General features: G+C 41.6%; 1 protein-coding gene across 1 annotated transcript in view; it reads right to left on the minus strand.

Moving 5' to 3' along the window:
• LOC143986704 (uncharacterized) overlaps nt 1-27,500 on the minus strand; it is a 439,164-nt gene that overhangs the window by 299,632 nt on the left and 112,032 nt on the right. The window lies entirely within an intron of this gene.

Below are 27,500 nucleotides of genomic sequence, written 5' to 3' on the forward strand. Positions count from 1 at the left end.
GAATGTCAATTGGGCAATGGGAGGGATAGATTGGAATGTGTATGGATAATAAAAAAAATTAAGAAAACTTGAAAAATAAAAAACTTAACTGGGTAAGGAGGACTTCTGTGTGGCCAATCAGCGATCATGGCAAGCTCTTCTCTTATGTGGTGCCTTCAATGGGCTGGAGCCATAATTTTCATGTCTTACTGTCCAGCTTTAGAAATTGTAGGTGCTTTATGTAGCCATTTGTGTTGACAACCAACCATTTTCCTATCAACACGGGAGTCTTTTTGAGACCCCTTGTTTGGCTTTAACATGGCAGAATATTTAGGAGAGGACTAGGACACCTATATGTCCAAAACCATTAAAGAATTTGACACAAAACAAACTGATCAAATCAGATCAAATTAGCATTTTTAAATCTCACACAAGCAGCTGAGAAAAAGACATCTTTGTTCCGTCATAAAAAATCCTTCAAAACTTATAAAAAAGAAAGCACCAATCCATTTGGACTCCGTGTAAAGATTTTCTCTTCATTTGAGAAAATAGAACTGCATTTCAAAATTGCGTGGGAGAAAGTTCTCAAACAATGCTCTTTCAACCTAATGACACTTATAATTATTCAAGAATACCATAAGAGAATGCTAGAGCTTTATGTTAAAAATTGATACTCTTAATACCCAGTTGGTCAAATTTAAGGCACATGACTTATATGACCAAGTGGAGAAACAACTAAAAGATCACTTTGATAAATACAAGGAGATACTAATCAAAAAAGATAACATTTTAGGGAAAAAAGGCCTTTCATGAAGAGCGTGCATACAGATGGCCTGATAGCCACAAACCATCTAACAGAAATTATACCTATTCCACAACACATCAACATCCCAACAATAAAGCCAAGATTTCTAAATCCTCCTCAATGTCATCCATTGTCTCCCAATCTGTGCCATCACAAACCAATGTGTCGTCATGGTAACATCTCTAATGAGGACATTTCTAATATGGAAGACTCACTCTCTCCACACACTAGGGGACACCTAAAAATAAAATACCACAGGGTAATGTGGGAACTTCACTACAATCCAGCACTCCTATATCCAATTAACAAACCGGCACATCCCGACAGGGAGATTGCGGGGACAAAACAAAAACAAAATATCAAGAACCACACTCACAAATCTCACAAAAGTCATCCACCTAATCATCAATCTTTTTAGTCAGTCACTGACAAAGGATGAAATCCAAGTCCTTGAATTAGGACTCACTTTCTGTCCGGTTATACAGATTGACAAATTTAAAGTCATCAAAATATACACTTATTTGTGCATAATTTGCTATCAAAAAGCATTTATGCCAAAAACAGAATGACATAGGTCCCACTCACACAAAAGTAGATTTAGAGGCCATTGACAATCTCATGGCATTGTTGGCGGTAAATGAACCAGAGGATTTAATGGACTCTGTTGACCTGGACACTATTTTAGCGGAGGTGGATTTCATCTAGAGGAAAAGGCAATCTCACTTATCATGAACATATGGCATTAAATCTTTAATTCAGAACCAACTTATAACTATAAAACCAGCCAATGGCGGAAACGTGATACAAGACAATGCAGATTATGTTCACATGTGCACTATCATTCTGGCAATTCCGAATGGCATATAAAATACAGAGATCTGTGATTGACCGTTACGTCACAAAATTTTATGTGCTGGTCGACCAAGCTTACCATCACAGGATCATCATCAAAAATACATGGGGAGTACGTGACAACGGGCTTCCCACGGGAGGCCACTTTTTACACACTCCCTAAAATGCACAAAAATGCAACCCCAGAGACCCCCAGACAGACCTATAGCGTCAAGCAGCAGCAGCTTGACTGAAAACCTTAGCATATTCATTGATAAACAACTTCAACCTATGGTGGAGGAACTTCCATCATATACAAAATACACCATACAACTTTTACAAGTTTTGGATGGCCTCCTCTTCAGTCACGGCACAATACTTGTCAGGATTGTCGTGGAGGCCCTATATAGTTCCATTTCACATGCAAAGGGCCTATCTGCCATATGACACATACTCCTAGTCAATACGAACCCCCTACTGATTGAATTAATTTTAGCATGCCTTGAATTTATTTTGAAGCATAATCATTTCTTCTTTGATGGTTCCCACTACGTCCAGGTACAGGGGGTGGCTATGGGCACCTGTTGTGCCCCATCTCATGCCAACCAGTACCTGGGGGAGTGGGAAAAACGTGTGTTCTCTGATGACATGGCATCCACATATACCAACCATGCCTTGGCATCACTACATTGATGATATCATGTTGCTATGGGATGGCTCAATTTCACTCCTTTTAGTGTACATTAACCTGGATAATGCATTTAATCTTAAATTCACTATGACTCAGGACAGTTCTACCATCCCTGTTATAGATATCAAATATGTTGATGGTTCCCTTTATAGTGAATTATTTAGGAAAGCAACAGCAGGGAACACCATTTTGGAAGCTTTGAGCTTCCACCCTAAACCACTTTTGGCTTCAATCCTATTCGGGCAATATTTTCGAGCCAGACAAAATTACTCAAATGATACACTGTTTGAAAAAGAAGCCTCACTATTAAAGACCAGATTACGTTCTAGGGGATACTTTAATAGCAAGATGAGATAGATACTCAAAAAAGCCTACAAGGTGGCGAAAAACAAAACACGCAAAACAACTTTTTTTTTTTTCATTGATGAGAAAAAAGTGACTATTACCACTAGAGTGATTACAAAGTACTGCCAACATACAAATTCATCAAATTCTACACAAATATTGGCATCGATTTACCACAGATCACATATAGAAGGGCCCCCTTTTAAGACAACAGAATCTGAAAACAAGAAAATCACAGGGACATTCAGGTGTGGTAACTGTGGTGACTGTCAATATATGGACACAAAAAAGTGTGTTGATCTACCAAATATCAAATCTAAAGATTTTGTAAATTGCTATACCCTAGGTGTAGTCTACTTATGCAAATGTTGTTGTTATTATGTGGGGGAAACTAAACTTGAACAATCTACAGACATACGGTTAGCATAAGTAAAAAAGATCCCAGCCTCCCCCTTGGAAGGCACAGCCGTATGGTGCATGGCAACAATATTCCTAAAGTCCAATTCCTTGCACTGGATCATATCTATGCCAGTCCAAAGGGTGGTGACTTTAATAAATTACTCCTACAGAGTGAATTAAGGTGGATATTCAGCCTTAAAGCCACCTCTCCACCCGCCCTAAATGAGGCCTTTAACTTTAAACCATATCTAGCTGGTTTTCAGTTGGGTGCCTGTCAATTGGACCTATAGGTCAATGTGCAGTTTCTTCATAGAACATAAATAATGGAATCTTTCTACTGTATACTCTGCCTATCTGTGTTGTAAGTGCAAAATGGATTCATCATTAGCTCCGTTATGGATTTTATCTGATCCCTAATGTCAAATTTCATTGAATGCACTATGATTATATTGCTATCATTGCTCTGTCATTCTTAATATTTTTTATTTTTGTTTACCAACAGGATAGGGTATGTACCATTTAACGCTACACGATGAACTTTTCGTGATCACCACCAGTAGTCGTGGTTTCTCATAGACCGACTTAAAGGCTGATATCTGTGTATCCACACAAACTATCTAGGGCTTCTAGTTCCATCTCTGGTGGGAGAGGGTGGTGTGGTAGCTCTGCCCTGCTACCCAGTGTGTGGGGGTCCTCTGTCAATGCCCGTTTTCGGGCTTGCTTAGGACATCCCTAGCCCTTTGGAGCTTGCTATGCAGGTTCCTAGCTGTTTGCGCTAGTGCGACAGACGAGCAGGCCATTTGCACATCGGTGGCGGAGTGATGTGGTACTTGACTCCGCCCCTCAAGGCAGGCCTGCGCTGAGTGTCACAGTGCCGAGGGACCCAGTGAATGATTGCAATGAGCATCGTGGTCATCACTCTGACCAGCTGTTACCTATCACATTAAACATGATTGGCAAGTATATTACCCCACACCCAAGATACTATCAGGTTATGCAGTGGTGGCAGGGAGGTGGATGTACTGCTTACAAATGCAGCAGAGGTATGTGTTGGACTTTATCCCCTTCCCGCCAAGCGTACACAGATGTGGCTCGGCTTTCGGGGGTTATACCGGGATGAGGCCCGCAGCCATCATCCCGGTACCGTTGTTTAGAGTGGGCAATTGGCTTTCAAGGGATAACAACCAATGCAGCTAAAAGCTGATCGCCTGTTATCCCGGAGGAGCGGGACGGGACATCCCCCCTCCCGCCGCTCTAAACGGGCCTCCCGTCCCACCGGGAGACCTGATCAATGATCCTGCTCTTCTGGCGCCTAGTGACAGACTGGAACGAAGCTGAAAACGGCTTTGTTACAGTCTCCTGATTGTAAACACGGAAGCGACGTCACAACGAAAATGGCGATCTGAATACTGTGAAGTGCAAAAGGAGGGATTGGAGATCTTTTAGACCCCCAATCCCTCCATAAAGAGTACCTGTCATCACCTATTACTGTCACAAGAGATGTTTACATTCCTTGTGACAGCAATAAGAGTGATCAAAATTATTATTATTTTTTTTTAAACACAATTAACACGTGAGGCATCACTGCAATCGTCAGACCTCCTCTGTAACTCTAACCTGGTAAGCGTAAACATTTTTTAAAGCATAGCCTATGGAGATTTTTGAGGTACTGTAGTTTGTTGCCATTCCACAAGTGCGTGCAATTATAAAAGCATGACATGTTTGGTATCTATTTACTCAACATAACATCTTTCACATTATACAAAAAAATTGGGCTAACTTTACTATTTCGTTTGTTTTTTAATTCATGAAAGTGTCTTTTCCCAAATAGTTGCATTTAAAAACACCTCTGCACAAATACCATGTGACATATATATATTTATTTATTTATTTTTTGGGGGGGCTCCAAGTAATTTTCTAGTAAAGAAATACTGATTTTAACTTGTAAACACCAAATGTCAGAAATAGGCTTAGTCATGAAAGGGTTATACTTCGGGATATCTTGCTCTGTCTTTCTTTACCCCTTTTTGTCTTGGTGCAGCAGCTTGGTACCATTTGAGTCAATTGTATAACAGTGACTAAATATCTGGAAAAAAAAAAGAAAAGCTGAAATCTGTCCCCAAGGGACAATTTTTTCATCTTCGACGGAATTGTTCCAATATGGAAGATTTTTTGGCCCAATCCTCAGTTTTAAGACAAAGGTTTTTGGAGAAGGGTTATAGGCCTGAGACCCTTGATCGAGACATTCTGGCTGTACGAGAAGTTGATAGGCATTCTTTGCTGGTCAGCAGACCGAGGGACGAGGAGGGTGACCATTCTAAGTGGTCCTTCTTGGTACAACATAAGGAAATTGTGAGGATTCTTAATAAACATTGGAAGGTCTTATGCAATGACAGAGTGTTGGGGCCTGGCCTACCGGACCAGGCTGGCATAATTTTTAGAGGTGCCTGCTTCATCCGGGGTGAGATAGCTCCCAACAATATAGATCCCCCTAGGAAGCTCACATTTTTTTCCAGAGTGTAAAGGTTACTTCCCCTGTAGGAGATGTAATGTGTGCTCACACAATGTTTTGAGACGGAAATCAGATACTCTCACTTCCAGTATTACATCTCGCATATACAATATGAAGCACTTCACTACGTGCGCCACAAAATATATAGTGTACCTGATCACGTGCCCATGTAAGATGCAATATGTGGGCTGTACTAAAAGGTCTTTTTCGGTTTGTATTAACGAGCACATTGCAAAGATTAAGAAAGGTTGTGATAAACACAGTCCCCCGCCATTAGAGTATCATGCAAAGGACCTGAAGGGTTATCGATAAATTTGTTCCCCACTGGGAGGGGAGAACCACTTGTCAGGGGAGTTTCCCGCCTCAAAACCTATTGTATATATGAGCGGAGGTGCTACTCGCCCCACAGTATGAACGTTGATTGGGATATCAACCATTTCATAGACCGGGGGTGAGTGGCACCTCCTTTTCTCTTGCTTGTTTTTGTGGGGTCTCTGACACGCGAGACTCCCCTGATATGTAGAGATATCTGGTTGATTTTTCACCATCTATGTTTCATGTGTAATAGATTATATTTTTGGTGAATAAGGTTTTTTCTGAGTTCTGGAGGTTTTCTCAACTTTGCAGATGGGTTAAGATACACTGTGAGGGTGCAGTGGGGCAATCTTCTGCAGTGGAGCATCTCTGGAGTGAGAGAGATTTGACTGCAGAGATGCGATTCCCTTCCTGGACAATCCACCTTTACCAATGTCATTGTTTTGTGTTTTCCTCTAAGGGCTAAATTGGAGCTTTGGTGGAGCTCTGTTCCAATCGAGAAAAAACTTTGGATGATTGGAGATTATCAATGTATGATATTTGGTGAAGATTTAAAAGGTGCAGTCGTTTAAAGGTGCAGTCGGTAATTTTACTGAGATTTAGTTAATTTATGAGGTTCATTGTGTTACACAATTCATTAAGTTTTTCACTTGTAGTTTTACAGTTAGCGCTGTGTTTTCCCTTCTTTACACCATTTTAGTATATACTCATGTTCCTATCACTGCACCGATTTTACTGATTTGACATTAGATTTAAGTATATACTTTCTGTACAAAGACAAACTCATTCTTCCCTTCATGTTTCTCTTTTTTCCATATATACGGACAAAACATTTGACACTTTACAGTGTTATCCATTTTGATCTATTGATTGCTGGCCAGAAATTGGCAGGGGCTATGCTCCGATACCTTGGGTCCCTGCGACACCTCCTTCCTCACCCTACCTTTACATCTGGGTTTACCACAGCCATTCTCGATCTGTGAAATCATTGACCATCAGATCCCTGATTGATTGTATCAACGATTTGCTCATTTTTGTAAGTACCATTTCTCTTGCTGTTCTCACTCCCAGCTGTGAAGATATGCATTTTTACTTTGATAGATACACTCCTTAATATGTTACTAATATATCACATTTATATTATAGAAAATTCATGACCCAATATGACTCATCCTCTGAAGGATGACTACATGGTCTGAAACACGTCAGGCGTCATTGTCAGTATGTTTATACGCTAGCCCATTATTGTTCACAGGGCAGCTCATTTCCATACCAATGTACACTGACTATATCATAATTTTATATGTAAATTCAAACCTTTTTTGCTTATACAATGTTACTGTACGTTTACCAATAAAATGTATAATTTTTTTTACGATATTACCTGGTTTGCCTTCAAAATCCAGAGGGGTTATACTGTGCCTTGAGCACTAGGTCCTTTTTTTGTTCATTAAGTTTTTATATTGTATGTGGTTTTTAAATGTATGTGAATGCATTTTTCATGTTTTTTTATATATTTTGTGTGAGGTGTGACTCTTTAAAAAGTCCTGTGGGCTAAATATTTTTTGTTGTGTGCATACTACTTTGGGACAGAGACACTACCTCTATCCATTTCGTATCAGCTCTTTTTGTACATCTATATTTTATAATACTATTTGTAGTCACCATCAGAGATTTGCTGAAATATGTATGCACTGCACAGTGATAACGACATTATGAACTCTGCTGCTCAAGTTTCGGAAAAACTTTTTTTTTACATGATATTGAAGTCATTCATTTCAGTCAATACAGAGACATTTTGGAGTCAGGGCACAAGCAGCTCAGTGGAAGGGAGCACATATTACACTCTCGCTATCAAAGCAAATAGATACTCGCTCAGTCAAGTAAAGAAATGGTCCATTACCTAAAGAAAGACATTTCTAATCAAACATGTCCTTAGGGAAAGAACACTCTGTGTACAGCTATGTAGATGCAGTTTGATATAAAGGATTAACTGTACGTAGACGGGTCTTTGTACAAATGTTTTTTTTTGTAAAAAAATGTAATACCCTAAAGCAAAGTTTTGGACAGCAGCTGAGATTATATTTGAACTCCATGTTATATATATAAAAAAAAATAAAAAAATAAAAAAACACCATTTATTCTATGTATTCATTAACCCGCATTCCTCTTTTACAAAATATGTATTATAAAGCATGTCTTTTTTTTTGTTTTTAGCTTAGTAATCCCCTATAGAGCAGGGTTGGGAAACAGAGGGTCAGCACATAAAACCAATTAGGGCCCTATTGCTTTTTTTCCCCATTTCTTACACTATGAATTTGTTTACAGGGAGGGAATAGAGGGAATAATAGATTCCAGAGTGACACTTTTCCTCTTTTGTCTAATCCAAAAAATGGAGCCGTGCCATGGGTTATATCATAATGCCGATTTATAGAAAGGAAATGTAAGGCCAATGACCTGGCTATGCTGTCCTACATGGTTGTGTGCATCAAAACTGGCTGAATAGAAATACAAATCTTGGCAGGCAAGACATTTTACATTATGCATTTTCAACTGAATGTTAGCTTTTTGTTTAGAGGTGGTTGGCAGCAATAGCAGTATAAGGTTTTGAGATACTCTTGGAAAAAAGCTTTAAGGGACATGTGGTAGTGGCTAATCAAAAGCAGCAATTGGTTGTGAAGAACAGGGACGTAGTGCATGCACCAAAGAAGATGGTTTCCATGTTACTGTATAATAAACAAATGCAAAAAATATAATCCATATGGAGGAAATGCATGACATGTTTTCTATACGAGTTCCCTATCTATGTGCAGGACAGAAGGTAAGATATGCCCCACTGAAGGTTATGCAGAGAACATGCAATGCCTTCATGTCATCATAGAAATTGCTTTCTACAGATCATTTTTGCACCACAGTGAGCAAGCCTTATGTGCAGAAGTCAAATTATAGTACACTCAGGCCTAGATTGTCTCTTTCGCAGACTTTGGATGGAAGTAAACAGGTGCAGAAAAATTGGGCTTTGGGTGTTGGTGGCAACTTCACACCATAACCCTATAGGGGTACTCTTGAAAAAAAATGATCCGTTTATTTTTCTTAACAAACCATACAAAAAACAAACAATGTCCAACAATAGAGAAGTTTCAAAATAAACTTACAAAAATGAATCTGGAAATTGCTATATTCTCTCAACTCTTCTCTATCTTCTCCCTTCCTTCTCTACTCCTCGTATATACACAATACATTATTACACCTTATTAGAACTTTTCCAAGATGTCCAGACAATGCCCCATAAATAAACTCTTCTGTATTGATGACTGGTTAGCTACATGTTCATGTAGCCATCCACAAAGACCAAGTATCCCTTGTATTCCATACCCTACCTAACAGTAAGGCCATTAAGGAATGGTTTTGGGTTGAGTGGCAAACTCATTCTGCTGATGAAGCCACTGCTGATCTACAAACCAGTGAAAGGAAGAAAAGGTTTCCGTGCAGAATGCTCCGAGTACATATCACTGCAGAGCAGTAAATGGCTAGAGATACTCTTGATGAAATCAAGAATTTGTCTTTCTGTAAAAAATTTAAATTATATGCACCTGTCAAAAACAGGTGCGGAAAATTTTGTCCTTGGGCATCAATTGTGTCTCTGAAACCTATACTAAAAAAATTACAAGATAAAAAATTTACACCCACAAAGTTAGGTGGCCTAGACAGTCTTGCAGAGATTCCAGATCCCAAAAACATTTAATCAGCAACATTGGCATAAGGGGCTCGATAGCTGCTGCTAATCCAGGATGATTCATTTTGACAAAATGTCAGCCAGTCAATGGAGTCTGTGGACAGACACACTTATTTGCCACAAAACCTCCGGCAGCACTGAACACCCATTCAGAAAGCACGCTGGATGCAGGGCAGCCCAGCAGCTCAATTGCATACTGGGCAAGTTCTGGCCAGTGGTCTATCAACATAGCCCAGTAACCTAGTGGATAGTCTACTGGAAAGCTCTCCATGTCTGCTTGGCCCCTAGATAATCTTTCACCACATGATGCAGATGCTGCCGATGGGATGTGGGAGTGGAGGACTAAAAAAATTTTTTAAAACGCATTACTTAAACAGCTCCCATCTCCACCGCTCCCTTCTCCACTGAACTCTTCTTTAAGGTGTCCTCAAGATATTTTACCATGTGCTCCCTCTGCGAGGGCAGAATGCGTTACAAGACCCCTAACAGTGGTCAAGGTTTGTCAACCAATAATGCTCCTTCTCCTCAATGCCACACATTCCCAAGTACTTTCGCAGGCTTTGAAGAATAAGGGAGGCTATGCACCACAAGATTATGGAGGCATGTGTCCTCGGGGTCTCTGAGGATTTCACCATCTGGAGCTGCCTCCTCCCAGCCATGTACTATGCCCAAGGTTTATAGCAAATTAAAGTCATCTCTTTGACGCATGTCTTCCTCTGCTTCAATGCCTTCAAAACTGAAAGAATCCTCCTCCTCCCTCTCTTGTGCGTTCTGTGATGTCCCAAGATTGGTTACTGCATAAAGTGGGCCTTAAGATGAAAGGAAGTCCTCCTTGTCCTCACGCTGCTGTCACGTACCTGGTGGAGGGAGCCCGGAATGCAGGGAGCGGCCTCTCGTAAGCCTCTGGCTCGAGATTCCCTGGAAGTGGGGACAGGGATTCTAGAGTTCAGAGGGCACAAGTGCCGAGCAGGTGAAGAGTAGAACTGGCCCTGGAGCTGACGCAGACAACGTCAGGCACAGGTGGTCAGTCTGGAACAGCTGGTAAGCAGACAGCGGCTGGCAGCGGGTACAGATGGTCACACTGGAACAGCTGGTAGGTAGGCAGCAGACAGCAGCAGGCACAGATGGACAGACTAGAACAGCTGGCAGGCAGGCAGCAGACAGCAGCAGGCACGGGTGGTCAGGCTGGAACAGCTGGCAGAACAAGCGAGGTCAAGGTACAAGCCGGGTCGGTGACAGGCGGGCAGCAGCGGTACACAGGAGAAGGCAGAAGCGTGGTCAAACAGTCCGAGGGTCAAGGCTGGCAGCAGGCAGGGATCGTCAGGAACAGGCCGGGTAGAACAGAACAGGAACAATCAGGTGAGCAGGAGGCAGAGTAACCGGAACGCTGTAGACTGGACAGCACCAAGGCACTGAAAATGATTCCTTAAGAAGCCCTCTGGGCGCCAAGAACGGTCGCACGGCGTGCCTGCGCGCGCCCGCGTGAAACCGTGCAGCCGTTCATGACCCCGCGCACCCGCGTGCCCCTGTTCGTATCATCACGCACCCGCGTGCGCTCGTTCGCAACATCGCGCACCCGCGTGCGCCCGTTCGTACCCACTCGCACCCGCGTGCGTCCGTTCCTGCCAACGCGCGCCCATGGATACCTATTAACACTCAACGAGGGGATTCCGTGGGTAGGCCTTCCATGAGCCACTGGATTCCGGAGACGACCATGACAGCTGCTCTGCCTCGAGTGCCCTGTCCATAATGCCACACAGAGTATGCTTCAGCAGGACATAAGAGGGATAGTGTCACTGATGCATGCATTGTCACGGCTCACCATCCTTGTAGCCTCCTTAAATGGTGACAATACAGTGCATTCATCCTTTATCAGCAGCAATTGGTTCACTTGAGCCTGTTGTTGCGCCATACTCACACAGGTACTCATTGAGGGCTCTCTGCTGCACGTGCAGCCACTGCAGCATTGCCAAAGTCACATTCTACCTGGTGAGCATGACACAAATCAGACGGTTTATGGGCAGGTGGAACTCCCACTGAATTTCAGCCAACTGAACACTGGCTGTGTATGACCACCTGAAATGGCTAGAGAAGATCTTGCAAACTTGGGTATGAAGGATGGACAGAAGATTAGTGCCATTCCTTACTCAAGCTTCCGTGGCGTGAGCCGACTCTGGGCATGACCCTACAGAGCTGAAATTGCAACAGTGTGATCAGCTGCAGATGTGCAAAAAAAGCCTCACATGGCTGAGCTATGGGACTTGAGATAATAGCTCCACAATCTGATAGAATAGGGCGGCTGCTCTCTACTGTTCCATGATGGCCGACTCTGAAGTAAACTCTGCCTTGTTGAGATTGTGCCTCCCCCTTATTTTCCTTCTCTGCTCTGGCACCCAAGTGGCATCAGTGACATCATCTCAATCCTCCTCATCACTGGAGTCAAACTTGACAATAAGCTGTGGCTGGGGAAACGTGATTGCCAATATTTTATCAGTTTTCTCTCCTCTCTGTAGGCTCACATTACTCGCTTCCTCAACCCAAGAATCAACATCAGAATCAAGTACAGGCATCATCAAGAAGCAAGTGGCTGACACCGTATTGAAATAATTCAGCTGACTCCTCCATGCATGATGCTTGGGCTATGGCAGGAGTAGCTGTGGACAAGGAGGCAGCGTAAGCCAACTCTGGCAGCTGTGGTGGACTGCACACTAGTCTCAGTTTAGGTAATGGAGGATGAGGATGGTTTAGTAAGCCAGTCTACCACCTCTTCTACATGCTGTGGCTGGATAGCATGGGCAACAACACTTAACAGAGAAAAACGTGCCCTGCCTGATAGACAGACCACTTGCACCTTTGCCTGTGGACACAGATGCTGCTGGCCCCTCATAGTGGCATGGGAACATCTGCCTCTCCTCGTTGGTCTCCCAGACATGATGAGGGGTTTATTACACAAATTTAATAGATACTGGGAAATGTGTAATTAGATGCACTTTATTCAATGAGAAGTGGTGTGGTGCACTTTAAGTACTTCTGCTGACAGAAATGTAAAAACCAACAAAAAAATAAATTAATAAAAAAAGAAGAACAAAAGAAAAAAAAATACAAAAAAGAACAGTGTCGCAGTCAGAAAAACTGTGGCTGGCAATTAAAAAAAGGGGGCAGGCATGAGACAAAAAAAGGGGGTATACAGCTCTAAATGTTATGAAAAGTGTTAAACACTGCACTAAAACTACACCGACATGCTACACTCAGAATCACAATAACACTAGCTCACTAGTAACAAACAGTTCCCTGCTCTATCTCCACTCCAACACACCGCAGAAGGTTCCTGTTGGAAGGAACATTTTAAAGTATGGGGTGGGACTATGAGCACTGAGCCATGATTGGGCAAAGTCATGATGATTTTTTCCAATCATGGCTCAAACTGTGGTCAGGAGCATTGCTTCATTCAATTAAGGCCCTAGAATGCCTTGTGTAGTATGCAGTCCATTGTGGGGCACTCGGCAGGCGAACATCCTGCCGAGCGCCCCTCAAATGTCCCTTGTCCATATGCGATAAAATGGATGACAGGGGAGGGATCTGATCTAGGGTTGCCACCTGTCCAGGATTCACCCAGACAGTTCGGGTTTGGAATCGTGCGTTTGGGTTTCAGACTGCCTGAAACCCAGACACATCATTTAGACTGGACTATGGCTTCCCAGCAGGGTTGCTGGCTGCAGTTGTCCAAGCCAAGAGTGTCGGTTACAATCTTTTACATTGCCTAAAGCCAACAATATCAACCCCCAACACACACACACACACACACACACACACACACACACACACACACACACACACACACGAGAGGAAAGAGGGCTTGATCTGCACTTCTTCCCTCCACCCCTCGTTCCTAGTTTGCCTAGTGGTAGCCCCAGCCCTGTCCCTACCCCTCTATGTCTGCCCACACCCCAGTCCCCAGCGCTGTGCCTCAGAAAAGGAAAGTTGGGGCCGGAAATTTGAAGTCCAGCAGCCTCAGATACATCTAGATAAGAGGTGCTGACTGTGCCAATGGGTGAGTGAGCTCACCATCCATCCCTGTCTGTGACTGAAGTCTCCCCCTTCTCTCTCCTGCCTCAGAGTAAATACACTGAGGTAAATCAGGGTTCTCAGAGCACGCTTTACACCAGAATTCCCCTTTACACCAGAGGCTGCAGTGTTTCCCCTTACATCAGAGTTCTCAGTGTTCCCCCTTAAATCAGGGTCCCAGAGTTCTCCCTCTGCGGAGGGGACTGTACTAAATAAAGCTCACCGGGAGCCAGCCAAAGTCTCCATCGTGTAGTATTTATTGAAATTGTAAGTTAATAGCCAAAATAAAATGAATCATAAAAACATATGACAATGAGTGCCACTGTCGACCCGATATCGGACAGTGGCCTGATGTCAGCAATAGTGTCTGAAGCTTTTCATCCAATAGGACATTATCAATGTGTCCTCTAGTGTCAAACTAGTTTATATAGCCTCTCAAAACTGCTCAAATCATGGTGTCTCCTTAGAGAAATTGCAAACAAGAAAGTGATCCATCAGCCATTTTGCTGGTGACTGGAAGGGATACAGCAACCATTATATCTATGCTCAAAAGGCACAGGAAATGCCAAAAATGCCATTTTGTTGAAGACCAGGAAGTAACCAATATAGGTCAGTGTAACAACCCAACTATAAATGTATCGGTGTCCCCTAATGCAGGAAAAATGCATATACACACACATACACATATATATATACACACACACACACACACACACAAAACACACACATATATACACACATACACACACTTTTTTTCCTCACTTTAGCAGTTTTTTCACTTTAAACGCTTTTTTTTAACTTTATTTCAATGTGCTGTCTATAACCGTATTCTCATCTTATCGCTGTTCATTTACTTTTGGCTCTACACACTTTAAGATCACAACACCATCTTCCTGGAGTTTGTATGTTCTCCCTGTGCCTGCGTGGGTTTCCTCCAGGTACTCCGATTTCCTCCCACACTCTAAAGACATGCTGGTAGGTTCAGTCCCGGGACAAGGTCACCCAGTGCCCAGGGCGAACATACCAAATTCCACTCCCCCCCCCCTCGGTTGGGCATGACCAATCATCTTCTGTCTGGTCTGATAACCACACCTGATTATTATACCTACCTACAGAATGCAAATTCAGGACTGGATAAATTACAAAGTGCAAGGGTCAAGAGCAGACATATTGGACAGAGTATAGGAATCAGCAACAGGGGCATTTTATAAAAGCAGTGGGTTTGTGTGCAGAATCATAAGTTGGGTCCAGCTTCTAGAGGATAAGGTGCTGTGAGCTGCAAAAATTGGGTGTGGCTTTCACTTTCTGACTACTGAGTATGGCGTAAAAAGATTTGCAGTGCAAGGGTTCAGTAGCAAGTGATGCAGAGCTCAGGAATAGGAAAAAAAAGGACTTAAGGATTGTGGAAATGGGGTTCAGAAGATGTAAAGTTTTTTTTTTTTTTTTTTTAGGGAAGGTCCACTTCTTTTAGTGCTTGTTCAGAATATGTACAATATTATAGTGTGCATGAACTGAGGACTGATATAAAACCCAAGATGTTATATATTGCAGCTTAACAATCATTAGATGTGTTGCATTCATTTTATTTTAGGCTTTTCCCCTCTGTTTTCACCTGGTGAGTTGGCCAGTGGCACACATCCTATATTAGAGTGACCCCAATCTGGATAAAGGAGCACAGAAGGCACAGCAGATTGCAGCATGGTCAGTCGGGGAAGGAGGGTAGTGTTAGATGTACTAGCAGATTTAGCAACACTAACAAGTTGAAGCCAAACTCACTAGCCTATGGAAAACAGAATCACACATTCTCCACACTTCAGGTTACTGGACTCCTCTACATTCTGCTCTGCTGTCTACATGAGAAAGAGAATGAGGAGGAGGACACGCTCTGACACACAGGGAGGTTCTGATACCCAACAACATCTATGGCATTTGCAGCTTGCTGAAATAATGTTTTATCCCCAGTCTGCACATGTACAGAGCTCTATGCTAACATCTCAATAGACTGACAGGAGGCTGGGCTAATAGGGACAGGTATTTTTTTTTTCATTACACCCAGCTTATATCAGGCAAATAATATAGCAAGTACACTGCTGTTAGTGAGACATAGCCTGTGTTCAGGATGGGAAACAGCTGGGGGGAGATAGTTAAGCATTGGATCCACTCCCCATACACAAGTACTAGATGGCTCAGCAGAGAACATTAGCAACTGAAAAGTCCCAGTATATTTCCAACACATAGAACAATTGTTCTTTTAGTAAACCTGCTCTACAAAGTACAGGGCGGATTTACAGCACAGCCAGGTACAGTTTGGAAGGCAGAGCAGTGGGTACTCACATGGAAGAAAACTGACATCCATCCTGTGAGATCTTCATGTTGGGAGAGCTGTGTGATGTATGCAGTGAGTGAAAAGCAATGATCGGGACTGCACTGTTGTGTTATCATCTTGCTCCACCCACCTGTAGAGGAGCTCTCAGTGCCACAGCCCTATCCAGAAAGGCTAATGAGAAATCAAGCCCAGGAGAGTGAATTCTTCTCCCTCTGTGCCAGGATGTGGTTGCCGCTGTAGAGAGGAGGCAAGCAATATGTATGGGTGCATCCTCAGCCCACTTTTTGGGCAGACTGTAGCGTTGAGTGGAGCCATAACAAATAGTCTCTGCCCAGATTCCTCTGCATGCTGCTGCCACCAACCTAGCGCCCCCTCCCACACTCTGCCCAGGGCAGCTGCCCCTTCCACCCACTCCTTGTACCGGCCCTGGGTAGGTTAATCGGATCCTGTCTAAATTGGCTCAAGTATATTTATGAATGTGTGTTAGGGACCTTAGGCTGTAAGCTCCTTGAGGGTAGGGACTGCTGTGAATGTACAATGTAGCTGTAAAAGTGCTGTGTTAATTGATGGCACTATACATGTACCTGGAATAAAATAATAAAAACAATTACGATTATTTATACGTTTGGTATATTGCTCATCTGTGTCAGCTGCCGGCCCACCACAGCGTAGAGATGCATCTTTTTTTAAATGGTTATTACAAATCACAACTGCAGCAAAGCAGATAGCGGAAGCTGCCTGGAAAACCATCTGTTTAAATTAGGTTACAAATCAAGTCACGTGGGCAATAATACATGATAAAATTGAGGCTACCCTACAGGACTGAATCTTTAAATATAATAAATAAATAATATTTGGCAACCTTTGATAGAAAAAAATTCCTCCTCTCAGTCTTTGACACCACCTTGCTTGACTCATAATATAATGCTACTAGCAATATATCTCTGTGGTATTGCCTTGATCAACCAGACCCCCTGGGGACACCCCCCCCCCCCATTGTCCTCATCTTCCTACCCTTTTACTTATCCCTTTTTATTATTATGGGGCAAGAAATTTAATACAAACACCTGAACATATTGTGTTAGACTTGTCTATGCATTTGTAACACCAATCTGATGTAGAAGACTGTATAAGACCTTATGGAGGCATTTCCCATAAACCAGTTTTCTGGTATAATATAAAATTGTAATAGAATAACATTTTTTGAAAAGAAAAAAAAAAGAAAGTGTAGGAAACTATTACCTTGGCTTTGTCTTAGATATACATAAATATATTGACATAAAATGTACTATGCAAGTGAACTTTTATAGCGAATAATAGTTTTATAAAATACTTGTGAAAAGTAATATAATCACATTTTAAAATAAATGATCACTACCTTCATTAGTGTGCAGAACCATTTGGGCCTATAAATCAGCTATTAAAAGTGAAAAACTGCAGTATAAATGCTTTTCCTTTTCAAGTACACTGATGTAAGTATAATCATACAATTTCATGAAACTTTCTAAGGCTATTGCTTTTTACTTTTGGATATATGGATTTTCTAGAATTCTTACTTTACAAACATACCTACTTGCTGAAGTTATTATACAACTTACCAGCTTAAGCATGATGGGATTTAGAAAATTGTAAAAATTTATTCATTCAACCCCCATTGTTCTTGGGCTAGTTGTTGGGTTGCAAGGCTCTGTTGAAACAGCTTCTGTGACTGCTGATGGAGCTCTGTTTTCTGGAAAACTTGTTGCAATTGTTTATTGACCACTGTTGCATGGCACTTGCCAGCTATTAAATGGCCAAAATGAGCTCCCAGCAATTCTACAAACACGCACACTGAGGAATTAATTTACTTGGTGAAACAAAAATTTTAAAGACACTTTAATTTCAGAGGTTACAAAAACCAAATGTAAAAATAAAATAAAAATATTTTTAATTTTAGATGTTCTAAACTATAGCAGACTTTTCTGGCTTTGTTATAAACATACAGTAATAAAAAGGATTTTAAATCAATAGCATACACTTACAAAAGTTGAATAAATACTTTGTAAATACTAAAAGAAAAAAAATTGACATGATATATAGAGAATTAACAACTCTAATGCTATGAAGTAAGCCTTGTTTAGAATGTAACGCTATATCTTTTCTCATGACTATAAGAAAAAATGATTAGTACAGTTTAGAAAGTATAAATATACTTACAGTCCAAAAGAGCTGTTCAAATAGAGAACACTTTTTAACTGCATGATCATTTACAGAAGTATACCCCTGGATGATCATTTATAGAAGCCCCCCCATGGAGCATACATAAATCCATTCACAGTTACTGTCCCTAAAGGAGCCAACAATCCAATGTCACTTTCACATTCATATGTATACCAGGGATAATTTTTGGCAGAAGCCAATTAGCCTAAATTATAAACTGAAGCACAAGTATGAAAAACCACAGGGACAATATTTGACATCTCTATATCTTTATTGAATAAATCAATCAAAACCATTTATGGTTATGAGCCAACTCACATTTTGGACCCTAGGTGCATCATTAATGAGCACAACAGTCCCTATAATAAATATATTCTCTCAGAGTCCCACCTCTTCTCCATCTACACCTCTTCCCTTGGTCAATTGATAACTCCCATGGCTGCTCTCTCTCTATGCTGATGATACCCAAATCTATTTCTCTATTCTTCACCTCACTCCTTTAGTCTCTCTCACTTTACCAACTTATTAATGGACATATTAGCATGAACGTCACTCCACTTCCTCAAACTCAATCTTTCTAAAACCAAGCTCATAATATTCCCCCTGCCCTCCCCATAGGCCTACCTCTTTGCAGGTTATCCCCATTCAGTTTTTTATGAATGCTACTGCCAGACTCACCCACCTTACCAACCACTCAGTGTACAGCACCCCCTCTCTGCCAATCGCTCCACTGGCCTCCTATTGCCCAACAAATACAAAATTTAAAATATTACCAACTTACAAAGTCATTTACAACTCTGTCCCAAGCTACATCACCAATCTGGTCTCCAAATATCACCCAAATCATCCACTTTGCTCCTCCAAAACTTCCTCTCTAGCTTCCTTGTCTACTCCTCCCCTGCTCGTCTCCAGAGCCTCTACCATCCTCTGGAGCTCCTGTTTAGCCATCTCCTACTCTGTCTACATTTCCCTGAAAAATCATCTCTTCACGGAAGCCCATCCTGCTTTCAGCTAACAACGGAATCTTTTATGTCTCATCAGCTCATCCCTCAGAGTTTTTATCTTTTATTCCACAAGCCCCTCCATATTAGAGGGGTTGGTTTGTGCTGGGGAGTCTCTGTAATGAAGAATTGTGCTTGGGGGTCAATCTATGCTAAATGTGGGGTCGATCTGTGCTAGAAGTCCATCTGTACTAAAGGAGATATGTCTGTACTGAGGTGATTTGTGCTAGGGAGTCAGTCTGTACTGAGGGGTCTGTGCTGGGGGAATCTGTATTGAGGGGTCTGCGCTTTGGTGTCTGTACTGAGGGCCTGGGCTGGGGGGGGGGGGGGGATTTAGGGATGTTAGGGGAGATTTGCACTGTGGGCAATATTGGTTTAGGGAAGGTTTGTATTTGGAAGGGGGGCGATTTAGTTGTTCTCTGTAAAGTGCCCTGGGCGCTATGCACTCCTGACCCCTGCACTATATAAACCACTATACAAACACTTAAGGGAATTTATCAAAACTGGAGCAGCCAGAATCTGGAGCAATTGTGCACATCAAATACGCTTCTAACTTGCCTTTTCAAAGTTTAAGTGAATGAGCTGACGATAAATGCTGGTTGGTTGCTATGAACATCTGCGCTAGATTCTGTCTGCTCCTGTTATGATAAATTCCACTCACTGTGTTTTGCATTTCATACGCCTGACTATTGCTCTCCAAGTACATTACTACTGAAGTTATTCTGTAATCTAGATTGTGTATAGAAAAGCATATGAAATAGAAGAGTTTAATTTTATTAAATTCAGTGTGGTGGTGTGTGAAGGTCTGTTACACTCTTGCTTGTAGCATAGTCATTAAACCATATTTTGTGAGTAAAAGGAATGTGGCATGTGTGCGCCAAGTATTGGGGGAGTAGGCTCCGTTTTTATCTAGCCATGTCCCTTGAAACCCCTCCCATTATGATTTGGCCATGCCCACAATTTGGTAATCCGCTTCATTTTTTCAAACCATTTTTTACTTTTATGGGTGGGTGGGGGTGGGGGTGGGGGTGTAGAATAAATCAGCCCAGTCACTGGAATAAGGTTCAGGTTTGGAGCTACCTTCAAGGCAGATCTCACAAACCTCAAATTAATAGCTGAAAATATATGCCTTAACCCATAATGCACTGCATAAACCTTGTCCCGAGTCAGATGAATTCCGGAGATCAATAATCTGAAAGAAAAAGGACAAACCAGCCCACTTGCTATGAAAGGATGGGCTTCCAGCGCCCATATTGTCAATATGTGCGGGAGCTGGTTAGGAAAAGCTGAGAAATCTGTGTAGGGAGAGATACTTTGCTACACAGTGCTATACTGTAGATTGCAGTGGGGTGGACTTTATACCACGGTGTGCTCCCCAGTTCTATGCTCACCTATAAGTTGTTTTTTCTTGTAGCCAGTCACATGTTAGATTATATTTTAAATTTAATGTAGGAAAATAGACCATGAGCCCTTTAATTGTGCTAATCCACCTCAGCTGATCTTTCAATCCTTCATTTTCTTGACCGATGGCCATTAAATTATCTTAATTTGCACCTTTATTGAGCTACTGTAAAAAAAATAAGAATAATTATAGTCAGTCCTATTTTATATTTTGTTCTAATGGCTTCAATAAAAGACACATCTCCAACTGATCTGATTTACCGGTACATGTTATTTCCTGTTCCCTTTCATTGGGCCTCCAATTTGAAAATTCAGTGTCCACTTTTTCATTATGCCCTTCACATTGTCAGAAAAGGATCCAGCTGAAGCCAAGTTGAAAAGCTGTTTTACATTTGAGAACCATAGTCAGATAGTACAAAGAAAAATTGTAACTACTCCCTCTGCAGGACAGGCGATTGTAAAAATAAAAAAAAAAAAAAAAAAATACCAGCTCAAACTAACAAAGTTCAGGCCTGAAACTCTTTGTTCAGAACAAAAAAAAAAAAAAAACAGGCACACACACACACACACACACACACGCGCACACGCGCGCACACACACACACACACACACACACACACACACACAGCTACTACTTCTGCATGTAGAATTCACTTTAGAACCTCCTAACCTGGTTTTGTATTTAAAGCGGGAGTCCGCCGTTTTTTGTTTTTTTTTAAAAGCCAGCAGCTACAAATACTGCAGCTGCTGACTTTTAAAATAAGGACACTTACCTGCCCAGCGCGCCCGCGATGTCGGCACCCGAAGCCGATCTCTCGATTGTCTCTTGGGTGCTGCCGCCGCCATCTTGGGTATGGGAATCAGGAAGTGGAGCCTTTCGGCTTCATTTCCCGGTTCCCTACTGCGCATGCGCGAGTCGTGCTGCGCAATAAGGATGGACCCGCTGCCTCTGGGATCTGTGCATTTCCCAGCAGGCAGCGGGGGACTTTCGGAAAGGGGCGTAGATTCTGCAGAATCTACGCCCCTTTCCGCAGAGAGCTATCCCGGAAGTGGGTGCAGATACCTGTACTGTACAGGTACCTGCACCACCCTCCCCCCTGAAAGGTGCCAATTGTGGCGCCGGAGGGGGGGGAGGATTCCAATGAGCGGAAGGTCCACTTTAGGGTGGACCTCCGCTTTAAGGAAATTTTCCTAATTTAATAGCATTTGTTGCAATAGGAGGGATACATGGAACAAATAAGTGATGGGGCGCTGGAAACAAAGACCTGCTTTGTCTGTCAGAAACAAGTGTCAAAGCCAAAGTCTTGTTGTGGAAAAACAACCAGCCTATAGCTGTAGTTTTTTTTTTCCCCTTCAGCTCTGACTATAGTGTGATAGCAGCCACCATTGGTAAAATTCAGTAAATAGTTTTTGAATTGCCTACTCAAAGTTACGCATTTTGGGATGGTGGCAATAGATCTTATTTTCCCCTTGTATGGGAGATATATGAAACGTGACCCTAAGTCTGCCCTAAAAAAATTCTAGTTCTCACTGTCTGCCCTCTAATGCCGTGTAGGGAGCTTGTTGTCGGAAATTCCGACCGTGTGTAGGCTCCATTGGACATTTTCTGTCAGAATTTCCAAAAAAACTTAATTTGAGATCTGGTGTTTCTAATTTTCCCAAAAACAAAATCCGTTAACGTAAATTACGACGTACAAAGTTCCACACATGCGCTTAATCAATTACGAGATGGAAGTGCTCGGTCTGGTAAAATTAGCATTCGTAATGGACATAGCACATTCGTTGCACTGATAACAGTAATTAGGGGCGCTCTGCAAAAAATAATTTCGAAACCACTAATTCACAATAACTGTGGCAAAAATGCTTAAAACAACATAATCACCAGAGTACAAATATGCACATATATGATGACAGTAATTACAATGAAAAAATAGTGAACATTGGTGAACCCCCAAAAATAATTATAATAATTAACAATGTAAAGTCCCAATGACATGTCTCTACACAGATAAATTCTGCAGATCCAAAATGTGGATACAGATATTAATCGTGATATAGCGGCAAATCGGAAAAAAGGCTTGCGACTCCCTCCACCATACACTGACTTATAATACTGACTTTAATAAAAAATGAATAAAAAAAAAAACAGACAGCCAAAAGGCTCCTTGCATGGTTATGTGCCTGACCTGGCACTGGGCTGCTCGCTCTGACCGAAAGACACTCTCCGACCAAACGAAAAGGTCCTTCCGCATTCGATATTGGCGTGTGTTCCAGGTCTACAGACCGGCAAACCAGAGGGCCGGAAGTGGCGTCGAATAGCGTGACCAAGTACCGCTCTGATGTACGTTTCGTTGTTAACATCTTCAGGAAGCGTACTGGGTCACTCGTAATTGGCGCTTATATTGAATCCTTGTCGAATTATAGCGAATAGGAAAGCAGGTCGTGCGCAGCCCCAGTAACACCTAGGCAACACAACGAACAAATACAATCATTGACATTCATGTCCACATTATATAACTTGTAGGACAATGCACCAAAAAACATTTTTCATTCAAAAATAAAAATATATAAAAAACAAATAATTAACTAACCATAAAAAAAGAGGAAAAGAAAATGCAGATGAATTACTAATCTTTCACATGGTTCCAGCACAAAAAAATATATAAACCAATAAAAATATAAAAACAACAATATTTTTTAAAAAATATACCGGTATATATTGGAAAGAATATATAAAAATATATGCACATATATATATATTGCACCCCCCAAGCCATTGGGAGAAGACATATACCAACCCTAAAATAAAACAAATGAATATAGATATGCACAAGCGCCTATCGCAAAGAAGGGCGCGTACATGCCTCAGAGAGACAAGAAAACCTATGAAGTAACACCCGAGTTTAATCAGAAAAAATGATTAACAGCTCGATCAAAAAAAATTTAAAATTTAAAACTAAAAATATCATAGGAAATATAGACAGGGGGACAGGGCAAAAAAATTCCCAAACGGTTTCCAATCCATTAATCATTGGATAAGAAACAATTTAGATCGAGTTCGATATTCATTCCCAATGGCTGCAAAGTTTGTAATTTATAAATCCATCTAGTTTCGTTTTTCGAAATTTCTCTTTTCATACGTGTTCCTCTCCAGTGTCTCGTGATTTTGTCAATCCCATAAAACCTACACAAAGAAGGATCACTATTATGGTACTGTTTAAAATGTCTCGAGACACTGTGGTTGGGGAATCCTTTCTTTATATTTGCAAGATGCTCATTTATTCAGATTTTTAATTGTCTTGTCGTGCAGCCTACATATTGCAATGAGCACGGACATTCGAATACGTAAGTTACGTGATCTGAATTGCAAGTAATGAGAGGTTTGATCTTGAATTCCTCTCCTGTTACACATGATATAAAGTTAAGCATTTTTTTAGGTGTCCCAGGACCCCTGGTGATTTTGCATGCACGACACCTGGTACAGAAATGAAAACCAGAACTATCCAAGAAAGTAACCAATTTCTTTGGAGGGTCTGGTACATTTCGGGCTAACCGATTTCTAAGGCCCGGGGGCCCTCCTATAAATGAACCTAGATTTGTTTGAAATGGTAGATGCTAGATCTTTATCTTTTAATAAAATGGGCATATATTTTTTGAAAATGGTCTCTAATTGTTTGTATTGTCTATTAAATCCTGTCACAAAAGCCAATTCACCCTTGAATGTGGATTTAGGTTTGGGGTTAAATAGGGATTGTCTCTCCATATTTAACACTTTGTCAAGATCTCTGCTTAGGGTCTCTAAACTATACCCTTTTTCTAAGAATCGCTCTGTGAGAATTCCCGCTTGTGTAAAAAAATCAGCCTCATTTGTGCAATTTCGCCTGAGTCTCATATATTGCCCCTTAGGGACTGCTCCAATCCACTGGGGATGGTGGCAACTGTGCGTCGGCACGTAGCCATTCCTGTCAGTGGCCTTGAAAAAGGTCTTGGTTTGGAACCCCTCCATCTTGTTTAGTGATGGTAAGGTCCAAATAATTAACCTCTTTCATGCTCGATTCTGCTGTAAATTTCAAACCATATATTTGTTCCTATTCATTGTCCCCAGAAAGGAAACAAAACTGGCCTGGTCACCCTGCCAAAACAGGATCACATCGATGTATCTTTTATAGAACACCAAAGAAACATTCATATTAAGAAAAATGCTCTCAGATTCCCATTTATTAAGTACAATATTGGCTATACTCGGGGCATACCGTGCCCCCATGGCTACCCCTCTATCTGGTTATAAAAATAATTATTTGCCCAAAAGAAGTTATTAGTCATAGCAACTTTAACCCTTTTAGTAGAAAATGAATCTGTAACTTTTTAAGATTAGATTATTTAATGCCCATTTTAGTGCATCCAGTGCATCATTGTGCCGGATGTTAGTATAAAGGGATTCAATATCTACTGTAATCATAATAATGTCATCTGTAGCCACCAGTCCTTGTAAAGAGATTATCAGATCTCTACTGTCCTTAAGATACGAAGGACTAAGAGGGACTAGTGTTTGGTCGGAGAGTGTCTTTCGGTCAGAGCGAGCAGCCCCAGTGCCAGGTCAGGCACATAACCATGTAAGGAGCCTTTTGGCTGTCTGTTTTTTATTCATTTTTTTATTAAAGTCAGTATTATGCTATGGATCTCTTTGTATTTTTTCACATTTGCCGCTTGAGTCTGTGAAGAGAGACATACCATCTACTATCATTTGCATCAGTATCCATATGAGCAGGCATTATCCTGTACAGGTGTTGTTTGACTTACTTTTTAATTAAAGTGGTCAAAAACGGATCTGGTAAGCAGTTTGGATTTGCATCTTCACAACTGGTGTATTGCTGCGTGTATGGCGGAGGGAGTCGCAAGCCTTTTTTCCGATTTGCTGCTATATCACGATTAATATCCGTTTCCACATTTTGGATCTGCAGAATTTATCTGTGTAGAGACACGTCATTGGGACTTTACATTGTTAATTATTATAATTATTTTTGGTGGTTCACCATTTTTTCATTGTAATTACTGTCATCATATATGTGCATATTTGTACTCTGGTGATTATTATGTTGTTTTAAGCATTTTTGCCACAGTTATTGTGAATTAGTGGTTTAGAAATTATTTTTTTGCAGAGCGCCCCTAATTACTGTTATCACTCCATAGGTGTTTTTTTCACTTTTCTAGGGAGCTGCTTTTTGTGTTTGTTTTTATTTGTTTTTTTCACATAGCGCCGAATTCGCGCAGTTGAATTGCAACTGTTTTGTCCACATTCGTTGCACTGCAAATTTTTAAATCTTTTAATGCAGCGCATTCTCTTCTTTATAATGCTAGAATAATTACGTTTTTTGCTGCTGATATTCACACGCAGTTCTGACAAACTGATTTCTTGATTTCTCGTGATCGCATGAATACTTTTTTTTCGTCAGATCTCTATAATAAGGTTTACAATTTTTGTTTATAGTGTTTTTCTTATATCCAGATCTCCTATTTTTTATAGTGATTTTTTTTTCTTTTAGTTTTATGTAACGTTACCACAACACCATTATTAGCTTTTATTTTTTTTTTTTTTTTTTTATTCCATAAAAGTTTTTATTGTTTTTCCGAAAAGAAAAAGGAAAATGTACATTGCATTTCAGAATATACCAGAGTTACATTCAAATAGGTAACAAACAAATATCCCAAACATTGAGAAGTAATATTAAAGATTAAGTACACATATTACTAGGTGTATGATCTGTTGAACAATTAGACCACCTTAGCTAGAAATATCTCCTTACCCCAAAAAAATAAAAAATAAAAACTCGGTTGGAGAGATGGGAGATATAAATTACACATGGGGGGGCATAGGGAGAGATAACCCTATGTGTCTACCTTCGCGTAGACACCGAGTCGTTCCATCAGTGAAAAGAGAAAACGGGGTGGCGCTGGGTCTGAGTAGGGTCAAGTTGGTCCGTCTTGTGGTACAAGACGGTCTCTCCTGGGTGTCGTGCTCAAATGGTGTCAATAGAATTTACCTAGTAGGAGTCGCAACTACAACGGTCCGCAATGTGGGGTCGCGAGGGGTAGTGTCTGGTGTCAAGTCATCAGGTATGTGGGTACAGTCGGGGGGCAATGTAAGGGATGGGTAAGGAAGAAGGGAGAGGAGGGGTACCTAAGGAAGAACAGGGAGAGGGAGGTAAGGGGGGGCAAGGACCTACCGATCCGTCCACTGACTCCCCCGAGACAGACCGTTAATAAGGGCTAGGTAAGGTAGGGTAGCCCCATCTATAAAGGTAGGAGCCCCTCGTGTTTTCGGGGCTGGTGTGAGAGGACCTATCTGATCCCGGACGCATCACCTTCGGGAAGGAGTATAGGGTCAGTTCTGCTCAGAGGTAGGAGTATTTCTGGAGTCATGCGTGATCGGGTTCGTAAGAGCCCCGAATTCAGCAGAAGAACGGAACTGGGTCCACCGGTCCCAAGTACGGGCATATTTGTGAGGCGAGTCTCGGGCAATATGGATAAGTTCCTCCATTTCCGCTATCTTTCCCACTCTATGTAGCCATTCTAAGATAGTCGGGGGCTCCGTAGATCCCCAATGTACCGGTATGCACAGCTTGGCCGCGTTAAGCATATGTAAGCCCAAAGACTTTCTGTAAGAGGAGGTAGATGTGGAGGAGAGGTGGAGAAGGAGCGAGGCCGGTGTGTATTCAATTTGCTGGTTTGTGATTCGGGAGGTTAATGCGTGGATCTGAGTCCAAAAGGCCTGGATTTTGGGGCAAGACCACCAGATGTGAATGAAAGATCCCAGTTCCGACTGGCATCTCCAGCAGGTCTCTGAGATCGCTGCGTTAAACTTATGTAGGCGTGTCGGAGTACGATACCACCTGGA

Source organism: Lithobates pipiens, unplaced genomic scaffold, assembly GCF_037356315.1.
Source record: "Lithobates pipiens isolate NorthernLeopardFrog02 unplaced genomic scaffold, aLitPip1_a1.2 Scaffold_18, whole genome shotgun sequence".
NCBI lineage: Eukaryota > Metazoa > Chordata > Amphibia > Anura > Ranidae > Lithobates > Lithobates pipiens.